The sequence below is a fragment of the Lacerta agilis genome, chromosome 1 (assembly GCF_009819535.1).
Source record: "Lacerta agilis isolate rLacAgi1 chromosome 1, rLacAgi1.pri, whole genome shotgun sequence".
Taxonomy (NCBI): domain Eukaryota; kingdom Metazoa; phylum Chordata; class Lepidosauria; order Squamata; family Lacertidae; genus Lacerta; species Lacerta agilis.
In genome coordinates, this window is record NC_046312.1 from 130921667 (window position 1) to 130934461 (window position 12795).

Below are 12795 nucleotides of genomic sequence, written 5' to 3' on the forward strand. Positions count from 1 at the left end.
CCCCCCTTTTCTTGTTTCCTTTTCCTTTTGAAGGTTGTATCCGTGCCATCACTGCTGACGGTGTGGACAGTGGCAAGGAGATCCAGAGCTTTTCCAGTCCCCTGGGAACTTTCTCCATTGAGAGGCCTCTTTGCCAGATTATCTCCCAGTGGGCCTTTCCCTTTCTTCAGGGTGGGTGGGGTGGGGCTTCTTCCGGCTTCTCTGCTGAAGCCTCAAGGGCTGCTTCTTTTTTCATGGGTTTTTCTTATAGATTCTGTTATTTTAAAGTTGTTCTCTTTTTTTAGCTTCTGATATCAGAGTCAGCTTGAGAGCCAAACAGGACACGTTAAACAGGATATTAAATTTTAAACAAACAAATAAAGCGTCGCACCATTGAAATAGGAGCTCCTTCCCACCACCAACTGAAGAAGTTATTCAATAAGGTGCAAAACCTTGCTTGCATGTTTGCTTAGAATAAAAACTCCAGGAAATATATAGGAAAACTGCTACATAGGGATTTTCTGGAATCTGCTGCAAACATGAGCACTTGCACTGCGTTTTCATTTTTACAGAAACAGACATATAATTTCTGGGCAGGTTTTCTGCAAAAGCAATAAAGGTAATAGGAGTTATTTTTGGCTTGGAAGAAACAGAGACAGAAAGGGAGAGAGAGACCAGTTTCCAAAATTCCACATGCCAGCATTCCCTTTCAAAAACCATTTGCCACAGAGACTGTCATTGGCTCAGGACACCTATTTGAGCTAGGGGAATCTTCATTTTGCCTCCCTCCCGTCCTCTGGTCAATGTGCTTTCCTTTATTGAAAAGCCATTATCTTTTGATGAATTAAGACATGGCTGTGCCTGTCTGATTTGACTGAAGAAGAACAGGGGAGGTAAAGCTTCTTGCCTGCTTGTTGTCACTGAAAAAGAAGACTCATGGCACTTTCCCAAACATCCAGTTAAAACTCCTGATAAGAAGTTTTGTGGTTATTTTTGTGCAAAAGTATTGGGTGGTGCTGAGAATCTTATGCAAATTTGGCTACTTGCTAATATATTTTAGAATTCATTTGAATGGTCTATGAAGAAAGGCAAGAACCAAGGTTCTATTGCGATATCTATGTGCAAGATAGTATGTTTTCACAAAAGAGAATTTGCGGAGAAATTGTAGTAGTAACCTTATCACAAGGGGCCCTTGCCTTTTTCAAGTGAGCTGATGTCTGCATCCGGGGGAGGGAGAAAATAGTAGGCAAAGAAATGGGGGGACAGCAAAAGTACTGTTATGAGTTGGGGGGGGTGTCTGCTGAGACACTTCTCATTGCTGGATCCAGCAAGTGTTAAAATCTAATCAAGGGTTCTAATTCTTGGAATAACCAGGCTAGCCTCCTGGTGAGACCCTTTTGGGGTGCTGATGCTGTGAGCCCCTCCATTGTTGGCTCAGGTTGTATTTATCTGGAACGAAACCATATATCATAAAGACACCACAGTCTCTGCTGTGCCTCCTTTCTGAAAGGAAAAATGAACCTGGACCTGGAACCCCTGGAATCTTGCATCGCACAAAGATTGGGGTGGCAGGCAACTGTACTAAGAAGAGAGTGGTCCTGTAGAGGAGAGTGGCAGGCTACTTTCTGAAATCCCGACATTCTTCGTTCTCATGATCAGCTGGTGCACTGCTGGCGGAAGAATTAAATTAGAGCAGCTTGGACATATTACAGTCCCATTGCTTTCCTGTGCCAGAAAAGAAAAACGCACAGCTATAAGGGTCCAAACCAAAACTCCTTGATCTTTCTGGAAAGGCATCCAGTGGGTTCAAATAGGCACAAATTTAATCTAAAGAGTATGTTCCTGTTTGATAGTCCTTCCTAAACCCTTTCCTTGATTTTTATTTTATATGGATTTATTTTTAATTGTGTGCTTCACCATAATGGTTTTACTAGTGAAGCGTGTGTGTGTGTGTGTGTGTGTGTGTGTAAAGATAATTATGTAGATTCACAATCTCTGCAGCCAATCTGAGTGGAGCATTCCTACAATTCATATAAAATAGTTGTTTTGAACACTGTTGGTGGCACAATTAAGATTTAATTAAATACAGAAATAGAAACTTGCTTTTTTCATTTGCACCTCAACATCTGCACACCAACCAGCATAGTGGTTTCCTGTACTGCAATCGTGCATACTGTCAGCAAGTGTTTCACATTATCTTCCATTTTGCCAGCCACACTTGCACACTTGAAGTCAAAGAAGAAGTAACTGTGAGCGCCTGATAATTCTGCTCCTACAGTGAGGTTCTCTTTGTATGTCCTATTCACCTACTAATATTGGGGAGTCATGGCACACTATAATAGACAGAGATACATTAGCCAGTGCTTAAATGCAAAGCGCACAGGGCCTGTGGAAAAGGGGAGTTTAAGTTTGCAGTGTCTGTCAGCAAAGCAAGCCACCCTGAGGCCAGCAACTCAGGAGCCAGGCAGGCCAATCAATGACAGTGAGTGGCGCTCTGGCTGGCAGCTGGCAGGCCTGATGAATCACCCAACTGGACCCACTGCCACAGAACCAGCTAGGATTAAAACACGGATCTTGCAGGTTTCCCTCCCTCCTTCCCTGGGATAAGTGCAAATCTGGAGCAAGGAGAGGTAGGGGGAGAAAGACAAAAAGGGTGATGAAGCCAAGTGGCCAAATGCCTTACTTTTTAGGGGACAGGCCTCTGTTTGAAGGGCTCTCTAGTCCAAGTTTTGTTTTAAAATACAGAGCCATAAAAAGGAATAGCAGCAGGGGCCTTGAAATTGCCCTTCAACAGCACCAGGGCAGAACAGACTGAGCAGATACGGAGCCCACCTTGACACAGTCTTCCTCACTATAGTGAGATAGATTGCATTGTCTGAATTATTGTAATTATATGTAAACTTGCACACACATGCACATTTTATGTAAATCTATGTTTTGTGTGTGTGTGATGTATTTCCTCTTTTTGCCATTGTGTAAGTGGGCACTGTGACGTGGGGACAGAACAGATACTTTGCCACATGCCCTTAAGGGAAGATCCCTCCCGTTCCCTCATTCACCTCCCAGAAACACCGACACCACCAGGCATGTGACCATTTTATCTGAGGCTTGCTTAGTTTGTTTTATGCATTTATATCCTGCCTTTTGTCCTGCAGGTGAAACTTGAAAAATTTGAATACCGTGGAAAAGTCCATTTATGTAAGCAATTGTTTTCATTAGCTACTGGAGTTTAATATATGAGATAGACTCATGACATGCAAAGCGAGATATGTCAAGCCTTTGCTTGTTATAATTGTGATGATTATGGCGTACAGCTGATGAAAACCCCAAAGTTGAAATTGTTAATTTGGGGTTCTTATCAGCTGTGCGCCATAATCATCACAATTATAACAAATAAAGTTACAGGTAGGTAGCCATGTTGGTCTGCCATAGTCAAAATAAAATAAAATAAAAAATTCCTTCCAGTAGCACCTTAGAGACCAACTAAGTTTGTTCTTGGTATGAGCTTTCGTGTGCGTGCACATCTCTGTGCATCTCTGTGCATATCTGAAGAAGTGTGCATGCACACGAAAGCTCATACCAAGAACAAACTTAGTTGGTCTCTAAGGTGCTACTGGAGGGATTTTTTATTTTATTTTGTTATAACAAAAAAAAGGCTTGACATATCTCACTTTTCATGTCATGAGTCTATCGCATATATTAGTTTCACCTTTTAAGTTGAATTACTGAAAGAAACGAACCTTTCCACGATATTCTAATTTTTTGAGTTTCACCTGTATAAAAACAGTGAAAGACAACAGGCAAACAAAAGGCTTAAATACTGAAAACTGTCTAGGATTTTGGAGGCGAAATAGGAAAAGCTCAGCAGTGACTTTGTTCATGTTCTGAAGGTCATAAAGAAAAGAGGCTGTCCCTTCTCCCATGATGGCACATGAGAAAGAGGTCCAGTCCTGCTCTTACAATGGAACCACCTTTCACACCAGAAATTAGCCTTTGCTCTGCCACTGCAATGGCGCTCACAAAGGATCCATACTCGGACTGTGGAACAAGCCCATAGCCAAAGCTGTACAAATACTGGAATCTGCCCAGAGTGGCTGGGGAAACCCAGCCAGATGGGTGCGGTATAAATAATAAAATTAGAATTATTTATTATTAAATTCCCTGTAAGAAACAATAGATTCCATTTGAAGAACGACAGCATGTTTTTAGAACAAGAAGCAACATTTCTGGTTAAAAATAACAAGGGTCACACTGGTAACTCCCCCCCCCCCCTTCTTGCAAAGTGGTAGTGTTTCAAACTGTTCCCACCTAAGATGCCCACTAGTACAAGATCAGAGGTGCCGGAACTCACCTTGTTCTCTTATGATGGCAATGGCACCCATCTGAGAGGGGCCGGAACTGAGTTCTGGTGAGTTCCAGCTGGGGGGGGGGAAGCCCTGCTGTGACTCATATCATACTTAAAACATCCAGGAAAATAAATTCACATTTAGCAACTATGTTGGTGAGCATGGCAGGCTGCATCAGGTGTAGAGGGCAGGATAAGTTTTAAAAGGTTGCTGCTTTTGGAAAGTAAACTGCTTTGGCATGTGGCGATAGGAGTCTTGACATTTCTGTTAGTTATGAGGAAACTGATTTTCTATTCATTTCTCTGAAGCCTGACAAGGAATTGGAGAAGCCTGTGCCTGTTTTCCTGGAAGTAAATCCCACCAAACTTAGTTTCCTAGGATTATACTTTATGCAGAATACTTTATAGTCCTTCTGTGGAAAGACAAATGTTTGTACCTTAAACAGTGTTCGCTATCTAGAAAGAAGAGATGCAAGAGCTTGTGTCATCCTGAAGACTTTCTACCTAAAACAAAATAAAAAATTAAAAAATAAAAAATTCCTTCCAGTAGCACCTTAGAGACCAACTAGGTTTGTTCTTGGTATGAGCTTTCGTGTGCATGCACACTTCTTCAGATACAGTGTGCATGCACATGAAAGCTCATACCAAGAACAAACTTAGTTGGTCTCTAAGGTGCTACTGGAAGGAATTTTTTTTTTTTTTTACTATGGCAGACCTTAGCTGTAACTCAAATTACAAAGTTAGCTATGAAATATTACAAGTGTTCAGATCGCTGTCTGTCGTCATAGTGTGAAAACGCAAGAGTCTTTTATATCATTGTGCATCACAACAGTATTTAAATTTGACTGATTGTGAAAGTAATGAGTAAGCAATATGAAAGCGATACAGATGTAACTGTGATTCCCCGATGAATGTTCTGTGTGAATTTCTTCATTCATTTCCTACTTTTGTAAACTTATTAAAGGTTATAAATTTATAAACTAGTTCCTGAGGGAGGGGAACATTTCAAGCCCAGGGACACTTTCATTCATTTTTACTTCCTTTATTGAAGGGTTAAGTCTTAACATTAAATGCAAATGCTGGGAGTGAATGCTGACAAGCCTTGGAAATGAATATAAGGAATAACTAAAAATTAGCTGTATTAAGAGTGTTATTGCATGCATGCATGCTTCTAAGTCGTTTTGATTCACAGGACAGTGCTGATGATGGTTTGATATTTTACCACATTTCTGTGACAGTAATTAATAATAATAATTGTTTTGTCTGTCATTGACTATATTTGGGTATCTTTCCTTAGGGCAGTGCTTTCTTTTTCGTCTGTGAAGGAGAAAGTTTGTATGCGGTTATGATGATCTGCATCCTGAGCCTAAACATATGCAATGTTGGCATAACATGGTTATAATGCCAATATTGTATGCTTCGTGATATTACACTGATGGGAAAATATCAGTGTGCTTCATTGTAACCGCAAGACAATGGAACATCTGGGAAAGGATTTTCCTTCTATAATGGTGTTTCTCTTGTAAGTTATGTCTGATCTCCAGTTATGGATCATGTTATAATTGAGATGAACATAAGCTACATATTCTTTATCCTTCAATCAAACTTCTATATCTTTAAGGCAAACGTAAATATTTATAAAGCCCTACTGAGATAATAATACACCTTCTGATCATGGAGACTTGGCTTAATACGTAAATGTGCATAGAAAGAAGTATTGGATCAACACATGCATTCACAGTCCCACATGGCCCAAGGCTTCTCCTCATGTATAAATTGTCCCCACAGCTCTGAGGGCATGTGCAAAATCTGAGCATGCCCAGCTGAAGCAAACCAGGAAGTTTGCCTGGTTTGGAAGCACACCTGGATTGTGACATTTGAATTGGGTTTACGTCCAGTTTCCTGCCCCCCTGTCGGAATACGTTTCACGGATCCGCCATAGGATCCACATTTGTTTAATTATTTAATGAAGTTTTCGAGAACTACTTTTGGTGTTAATACGCGCAAAAGCGAAAGCAAAAGTAAGAATGAATAGTCTGGTTCACTAATAGATTAATCCGCCTTTACTTTATAGTTCCGGTCATGTTCAAAGTTATTAATGAGCGTTAAGTTTGCTTCCCGCCTTTTTGGAGGGCAGCAACAGTGATTTTATTGGTTGAGGCATTGATCATGATGTCACGTTGGTTCCTAAATAAAAGGCCAAGGCACCCCGCTTAGGCAGATCGTTTTTCCTAAGTTCTTTTGGTTGAGTTAGTCAAGTTTAGGGGATTAGGAGCGGGCTGGATGGGTTGGATGGGTTTTCTTTTAGTTAGAGTTAGATCGCGGAAGATCATTCGGTTTAGCCTTAGTTAGGTTTCTTTTAGGTTTAGCCTAGGGCTAGGTTTACGGAAGATATTTCGGTTTTAGTATTATTTAGCTAGCCTCGCGGAAGATTGGGCGCGCAGGGACTTTAAGCTTAGGAGAACTTAGCTTAGGGGACGAGCCTATGCGGGTTCTGCCGAAGCCACTAAAGATACAACCGGTGTCTGTCTTCCTTTGGGGGTAAAAGGGGGGAGTAAAAGGTTTAAATTAAAAATTTTATTTCCTTAAGTTGGTCCGTCTATTCAGAGTCAGGGTATATTCTATTTCTCGAGGCAACGTTTCATTTAGAAGGCAACTAAGAACTCATGCACCTTCGGAGTCATCAATTGGCTTACTCAGCTTCCTTCGGATTGTGAGACTTGGCCGGCGCCCGTGCTCAAAAGCACGCGGAACGCTGGCCGCTTTCCCCGCAACTGGTGCCTCGTGCATGAGCATTACAAGTTTGTGCACGAGGAGCTCCAGCACTCAAACCCCGACACCCCCCTCCCCCAAGAGCCAACAATTTTATTAGAGAAGTCGATGCTGAAACATAGTCCATTGTAGCAGGTTCACAGCCAGTTGCTGTGTGAGAACATCTTTGGTGAAGAGCCAATGTAGTTACAGCTGGGTCTGATCACAAGAATCCAGTCAATTAAGAGATTTTCAAAGAATTCTAGTGGATGTGTGGTAATTGAAGGTCTTTTCAAAATACATTTGTTTTAGGAAGCGCTGAATGAATCTAGGAATATTGGATCTACTGGGCCCTGGGGGAATGTGTGTTCCTTTAGCAGAGGAACTGGAAACCAGGAAAAGGAGGAATGTTTTGCTCATCATTATCAGCTCGTTCTCTTTCCCTAAGACCAAACACTCAATTTTTTTGTATGCTGGGGTAGTTGGTTCAATGTCTTTTTACACAGGTAAATATATAGTTGGAAATGGTCTCACAAACAAGCCCCATAAAAACCAAAATCAGCTATGTTTGCCCATAAGAAAAAGCTCCCAATCCAAAATGCCACATAATAAAGGTGCAGCGCTCAGATCTGACACTTTGCTGTGTACACAAATGGAGGTGTGCATCAAAATGTTGCTATGTATCTCTGGTGTGTGCCTGCAGTTGTTAAAGGCAGGAGTCTCTGCTCTTACTTCAAGTGCATTCTGTAACATTAAAAAGTGCAGTTAGCCTGCATTCAAGTCTGTGGGGTGATTCTTCTGCGTGCTGCTGAGTGCCAAATTTAGCCTGAGCCGAGTTCTGAGGGGGCAATTGAAGTAGACTGACCTTTACTGCAATCTGAGCGGTTTAGAGAATCTTTGACTGGGAATCCGCCGTAGCTCAGGCCTGTTTTATGTGCTCTCACCCAGCACTGCCCCCTCCCAAGAACTCGTAATAGCAGTTTAAGAGTGCAGAATAACCTACACTACAAGGCTGTGTTAAGTTCCTCTTTCAGTAAGGGTTTGCAAGAAGCAATGGCATGATATTGGATGTGTTTATGGCTAAATGGGGGGGGAGCAGTAGATTTTAAGAATCCATTATGTGCTTGTTTAAGAATCCATTGTGTGCTTGTTTTCCTCAAAGTAATTAAAATAATTAAAAGTGTTGTCAACAAAAGATGGTACCGTGTGTGTGTGTGTGTGTGTGTGTGTGTGTGTAAGAAACAGAGATGAGTACCGGTACTTTGGCTTTCAAGTGGTCAGATGCAAAAGAGATGCTCCTGCATCTTTAATAGTTGTGCAGAAGAGTTGTTCAGCATTTTGCATGACAGGCTGCATCCTCTGGAATCCCTTCTTTTACGCAATTACTGGTGCAGAAGCCTTGACCTCTTTTGCATCTGACCAACCAGCATGGCAACTGTCCTCAGGCCCATTGAATTCTGTATAACAAGAGTTGATCAGTTCCCAGAGCCAGTGATCTGTCTAGCGATAAAGGTGCTCTTGAGGAAAATCAAGGCAGGGTCTGCTAACACGGAACTGCAACATCACCTCCTGCGCCCGCACATTTTGGCATTTCTGACCAGCTCTAATGTTATCCTTCCACCTCTGGTTAGTTGGGTGGTGTTAGCCTAACAAGTCAGCCAGGCTATTGGGTTGGCTATTTTCATAGCAAGAAGCTCTATGGAACACACAAACCTGTCCATGCCCTTACATGCGCTTATGTCATCTTTGGAGGTCCTCCTCTGGTGCCCCTGCAAGGTACAGATGAGGTCTCTATATGTGGGATAAGGTCTTTAGGGCTGCTTTCCAGTGTTATAGGTAAAAGGTAAAAGGTAAAGTCCAGTTAAAGGGAACTCTGGGGTGCTGCGCTCATCATGCTTTTCAGGCTGAGGTAGCCGGTGTTTGTGTACAGTGAGTTTTTCTGGGTCATGTGGCCAGCATGACTAAACTGCTTCTGGTGCAACGGGACGCCGTGACGAGTGCCAGAGCACATGGAAATGAAGTGGTACTTATTTATCTACTTGCACTGGTGTGTTTTTGAACTGCTAGGTTGGCAGAAGTTGGACAGAGCAATGGGAGCTCACCCTGTCATGTGGATTCGAACCACTGATTGACAAGCCCAAGAGGCTCAGTGGTTTACACCACTGAGACACCACCTGGTGTTATACTCAAGGAGACACACAAGAAGGCTATGTCTATCTATTTTCATCTCCAGGCAAATCCCTTTTGTTTTCCTGGGCCCTTAAGCCGCTGCTGATATCAGTTTTACTTCCCCATGTTATTCTTCCATTGCGTTTATTTGTTTTTAAATGTTAGCTTTCATTTCCTCCCAGGCAAGTGTGTACAGAATTGCAGCCTTAATTGTCTGCTTGTTTTGTTCCCATCCCAAATGAAAAGGCTTGCACTATCTGCCACTAGAGGGCAGTGCTAAGTAGCTAAATTTGCATAGTTATTTCAGTACTGTACATAATAAAGTCTTTCTGAATTTTATTGGTGTTACTATTTTATCATTTTGAACAAGACTGTTTCTCATAGAAGTAAGCTATAAATCCATAAGGAAAAAAGCTGCATGACAGTTTATTATGTAGTATCAAGTTTAGCTATGAAGATAAAATTGCCCAAATAAATATCAAATTATTGCAGGAATATGGAACCACCTCTGTGCTCTGAAGCAGTGTATTTGAATACCAGTTGTTGCTGGACAAACAACAGGTGAGAGTTTTTGCCTTCGTGTCCTGTGCTTGTGCTGCTCATAAACATCTGGTTGGCCACCCTTGAGAACAGGCTGCTGGAGTGGAGACCTTGATTGATCTGGCAGAGCTCTTTAAATGCTCTTAAATGTCAGAATTTGATGCTATCAAAATTTTTCTTAATGAAGATGCAACAGGTTTGAATCTAATCTCAGCATGTCTATCATGCTCTGAAAATACAGTCAAGTTCTTTACATGAAGGGATCATGTAACTCCTTTTACACCAGGTAATCCATTATTTTTTACAGTCTTGCTCCGATATGTGGTTGAATGGCATACTGGAATAACATTACTATCCAGAAAATTTGTACAATCAAAGATGGTGTACTTTTTCAACTTTTTGTTGTTCAGTCGTTTAGTCGTGTCCGACTCTTCGTGACCCCATGGACCAGAGCACGCCAGGCACCCCTATCCTCCACTGCCTCCCACAGTTTGGCCAAACTCATGCCAGTCGCTTCGAGAACACTGTCCAACCATCTCATCCTCTGTCGTCCCCTTCTCCTTGTGCCCTCCATCTTTCCCAACATCAGGGTCTTTTCTAGGGAGTCTTCTCCTCTCATGAGGTGGCCAAATAATTGGAGCCTCAGCTTCAACTATCATGTGTTAATTAATTCCTATTTCATGGAAGAGTTCCCTCTTCCAAAACAAAGAGCCCACAAATTGAGCAATAGCCAATTGGCCTATGCTGGAAAACCTATTTCAGTTAAGTACCGTATATACTTTAGTAGATTTTGCAACAATCTTTTAAAATACGATAAATGACTCGGATTAAGGAATTGAGGAGATGCTCATCCAATTTGCAGATGACACGAAACTGGGAGGGGTTGCTAATGCCGCAGAAGACAGAATCAAAATTCAAAATGACCTTAACAGATTGGACAACAGGGTGAAAGGTAATAAAATGAAATTTAATAGGACAAATGTAAGGTTCTGCACTTAGGCAGAAAGAACCAGATGCACAAATATAGGAGGGGGGACACCTGGCTAACTAGCAGTACATGTGAAAAGGATGCAGCAGCAAAAAAAGTGAATGCTATTCTAGGCTGCATCAACAGAAGTCTAGTATCCAGATCAAGGGAAGTATTAGTCCCACTCTATTCTGCCTTGGTGACACACTCACACATGGAATACAGTGTCCATTTTTGGCCCCCACAAATTAAAAAGGATGTTGACAAGCTGGAATGTGTGCAGAGGAGGGCAACCAAGATGATCAAGGGACTAGAAACCAAGCCTTATGAGGAACAGTTGAAGGAGCTAGGTATGTTTAGCCTGGAAAAGAGGAGACTGAGAGGAGATATCATAGCCATCTTCAATTATCTTAAGGGCTGTCACATGGAAGCTGGAGCCAGGTTGTTTTTGTCTCCTCTGGTAGGTAGGACTCGAACAAGTGACTTCAAGTTACAAGAAAGGAGATACAGAAAAACTTTCTGACAGCAAGAGCTGTTTGACAGTGGAACAAACTCCCTCACAAGGTTTTTAAGCAGAAGTTGGATGGCCATCTGCCATGGATGCTTTAGCCGATATTCCTGCATTGCAGGGGGTTGGACTAGATGACCCTTGGTCCCCTTCCAACTCTAAGATTCTATATTTAAAAAAGAATGATTGGAGCTTTTGCAACATCTTAAATGTTTCTTTTTAAAAGAAAACTTGGTGTACATGTGTATTATCACTTATGAAAGCACTGGTTGTTGTCTAATGGGAAACTCTTGATGTCTAATTCCAGTGGATTTAAATAGAAACTGGGTCTGCCAATCAATCTTGAGTGTGTGTTTATTGTTGTCATTTCATTTCAATGTAATAGCTTATGTTTGCTGTGGTGAGAACTTAACGGCTGGTGTCAAGCAGAAAAATCCTTTGAAGCAGCATCTCTTAATCCCATTTTATCCAGGACAAGCGGGCTGTAAGATCTGCAGAGAGAGGGGGGAAACAGTAAATCTTGTGAAGAAAATGCACAATGACTCAAATGTGCACAAGAAGTTAGCAAGTCATACTTCCATCTCTTTGAAAAAAGTAATTCCATTATTTATGTCCCTCTTGAGCAAAACAGTTAGCTAAGAGTGCAATGAAAACACATTGCACTTCTGGACAAAGTCTTTTAATTTATAAAGATAGGAATGTGTTAAATTGTTATCTCACAATTACTTTCCCCAATGCTACCATATGTTTGATGGAACTAATTGGATTAAAAGACTTAATTAATGTGCAGTACGCTTTCCTTTTAATTAAGCAACTGATTTGCTCATTGTGTTAGTGGCAGTTCGGTCAGGAGGAGCTACAGTATTTTGATTTGCAAAGAGACGAAACATATCAGGCTTGCTTCACTCTTTTCAGTGAGAGTCTGCATTTCACATACTGACTGACTGATATCAATAAAAGAAAGGTTAGGAAAGCTGGTGTTGCACAATGGCTTACTGACTGAGCCATCAACAAGGAAGATCCTCAATGAGAGAACCAGGCGACTTTAGGAACCCCTTTATCTCTCCTCACCCACCCCGGAATGGCGAGATAACGTATGTGAAGTTAACATTTTAAAATGTGACATCGAAACTAAGCATTGTTATTAATAAATGCAAACAGTTATGATAAGTGGTTAATATCAGTTAATATCAGTCATAAATTCACCACGATTGTGACAGAGTTTGGATTTAAACAGCCTGTGCTTGTAGCCTTTAAAGTCTGTTTTTGCTAGGAAGGATCTAAGCATATACTAAACTCCTCAGTAAAAACCAGTTGATCTTATAGTCACTTGGCTTTGCTTCATCATATCCATAATTGCAATATTTGAGTAGTTTATAGTCATTCTCAGAACTTGGCATACTCCTTTCCGAAGCAAGCTCACACTGCCACCAACACTTTAATATATTTAATTTAATATTCATTTAGCATCCAACAGTATGGATAGGTTAAGTTTTGCCTTGAATAGCCACGCCATGCCACGCGGGTGGCGCTGTG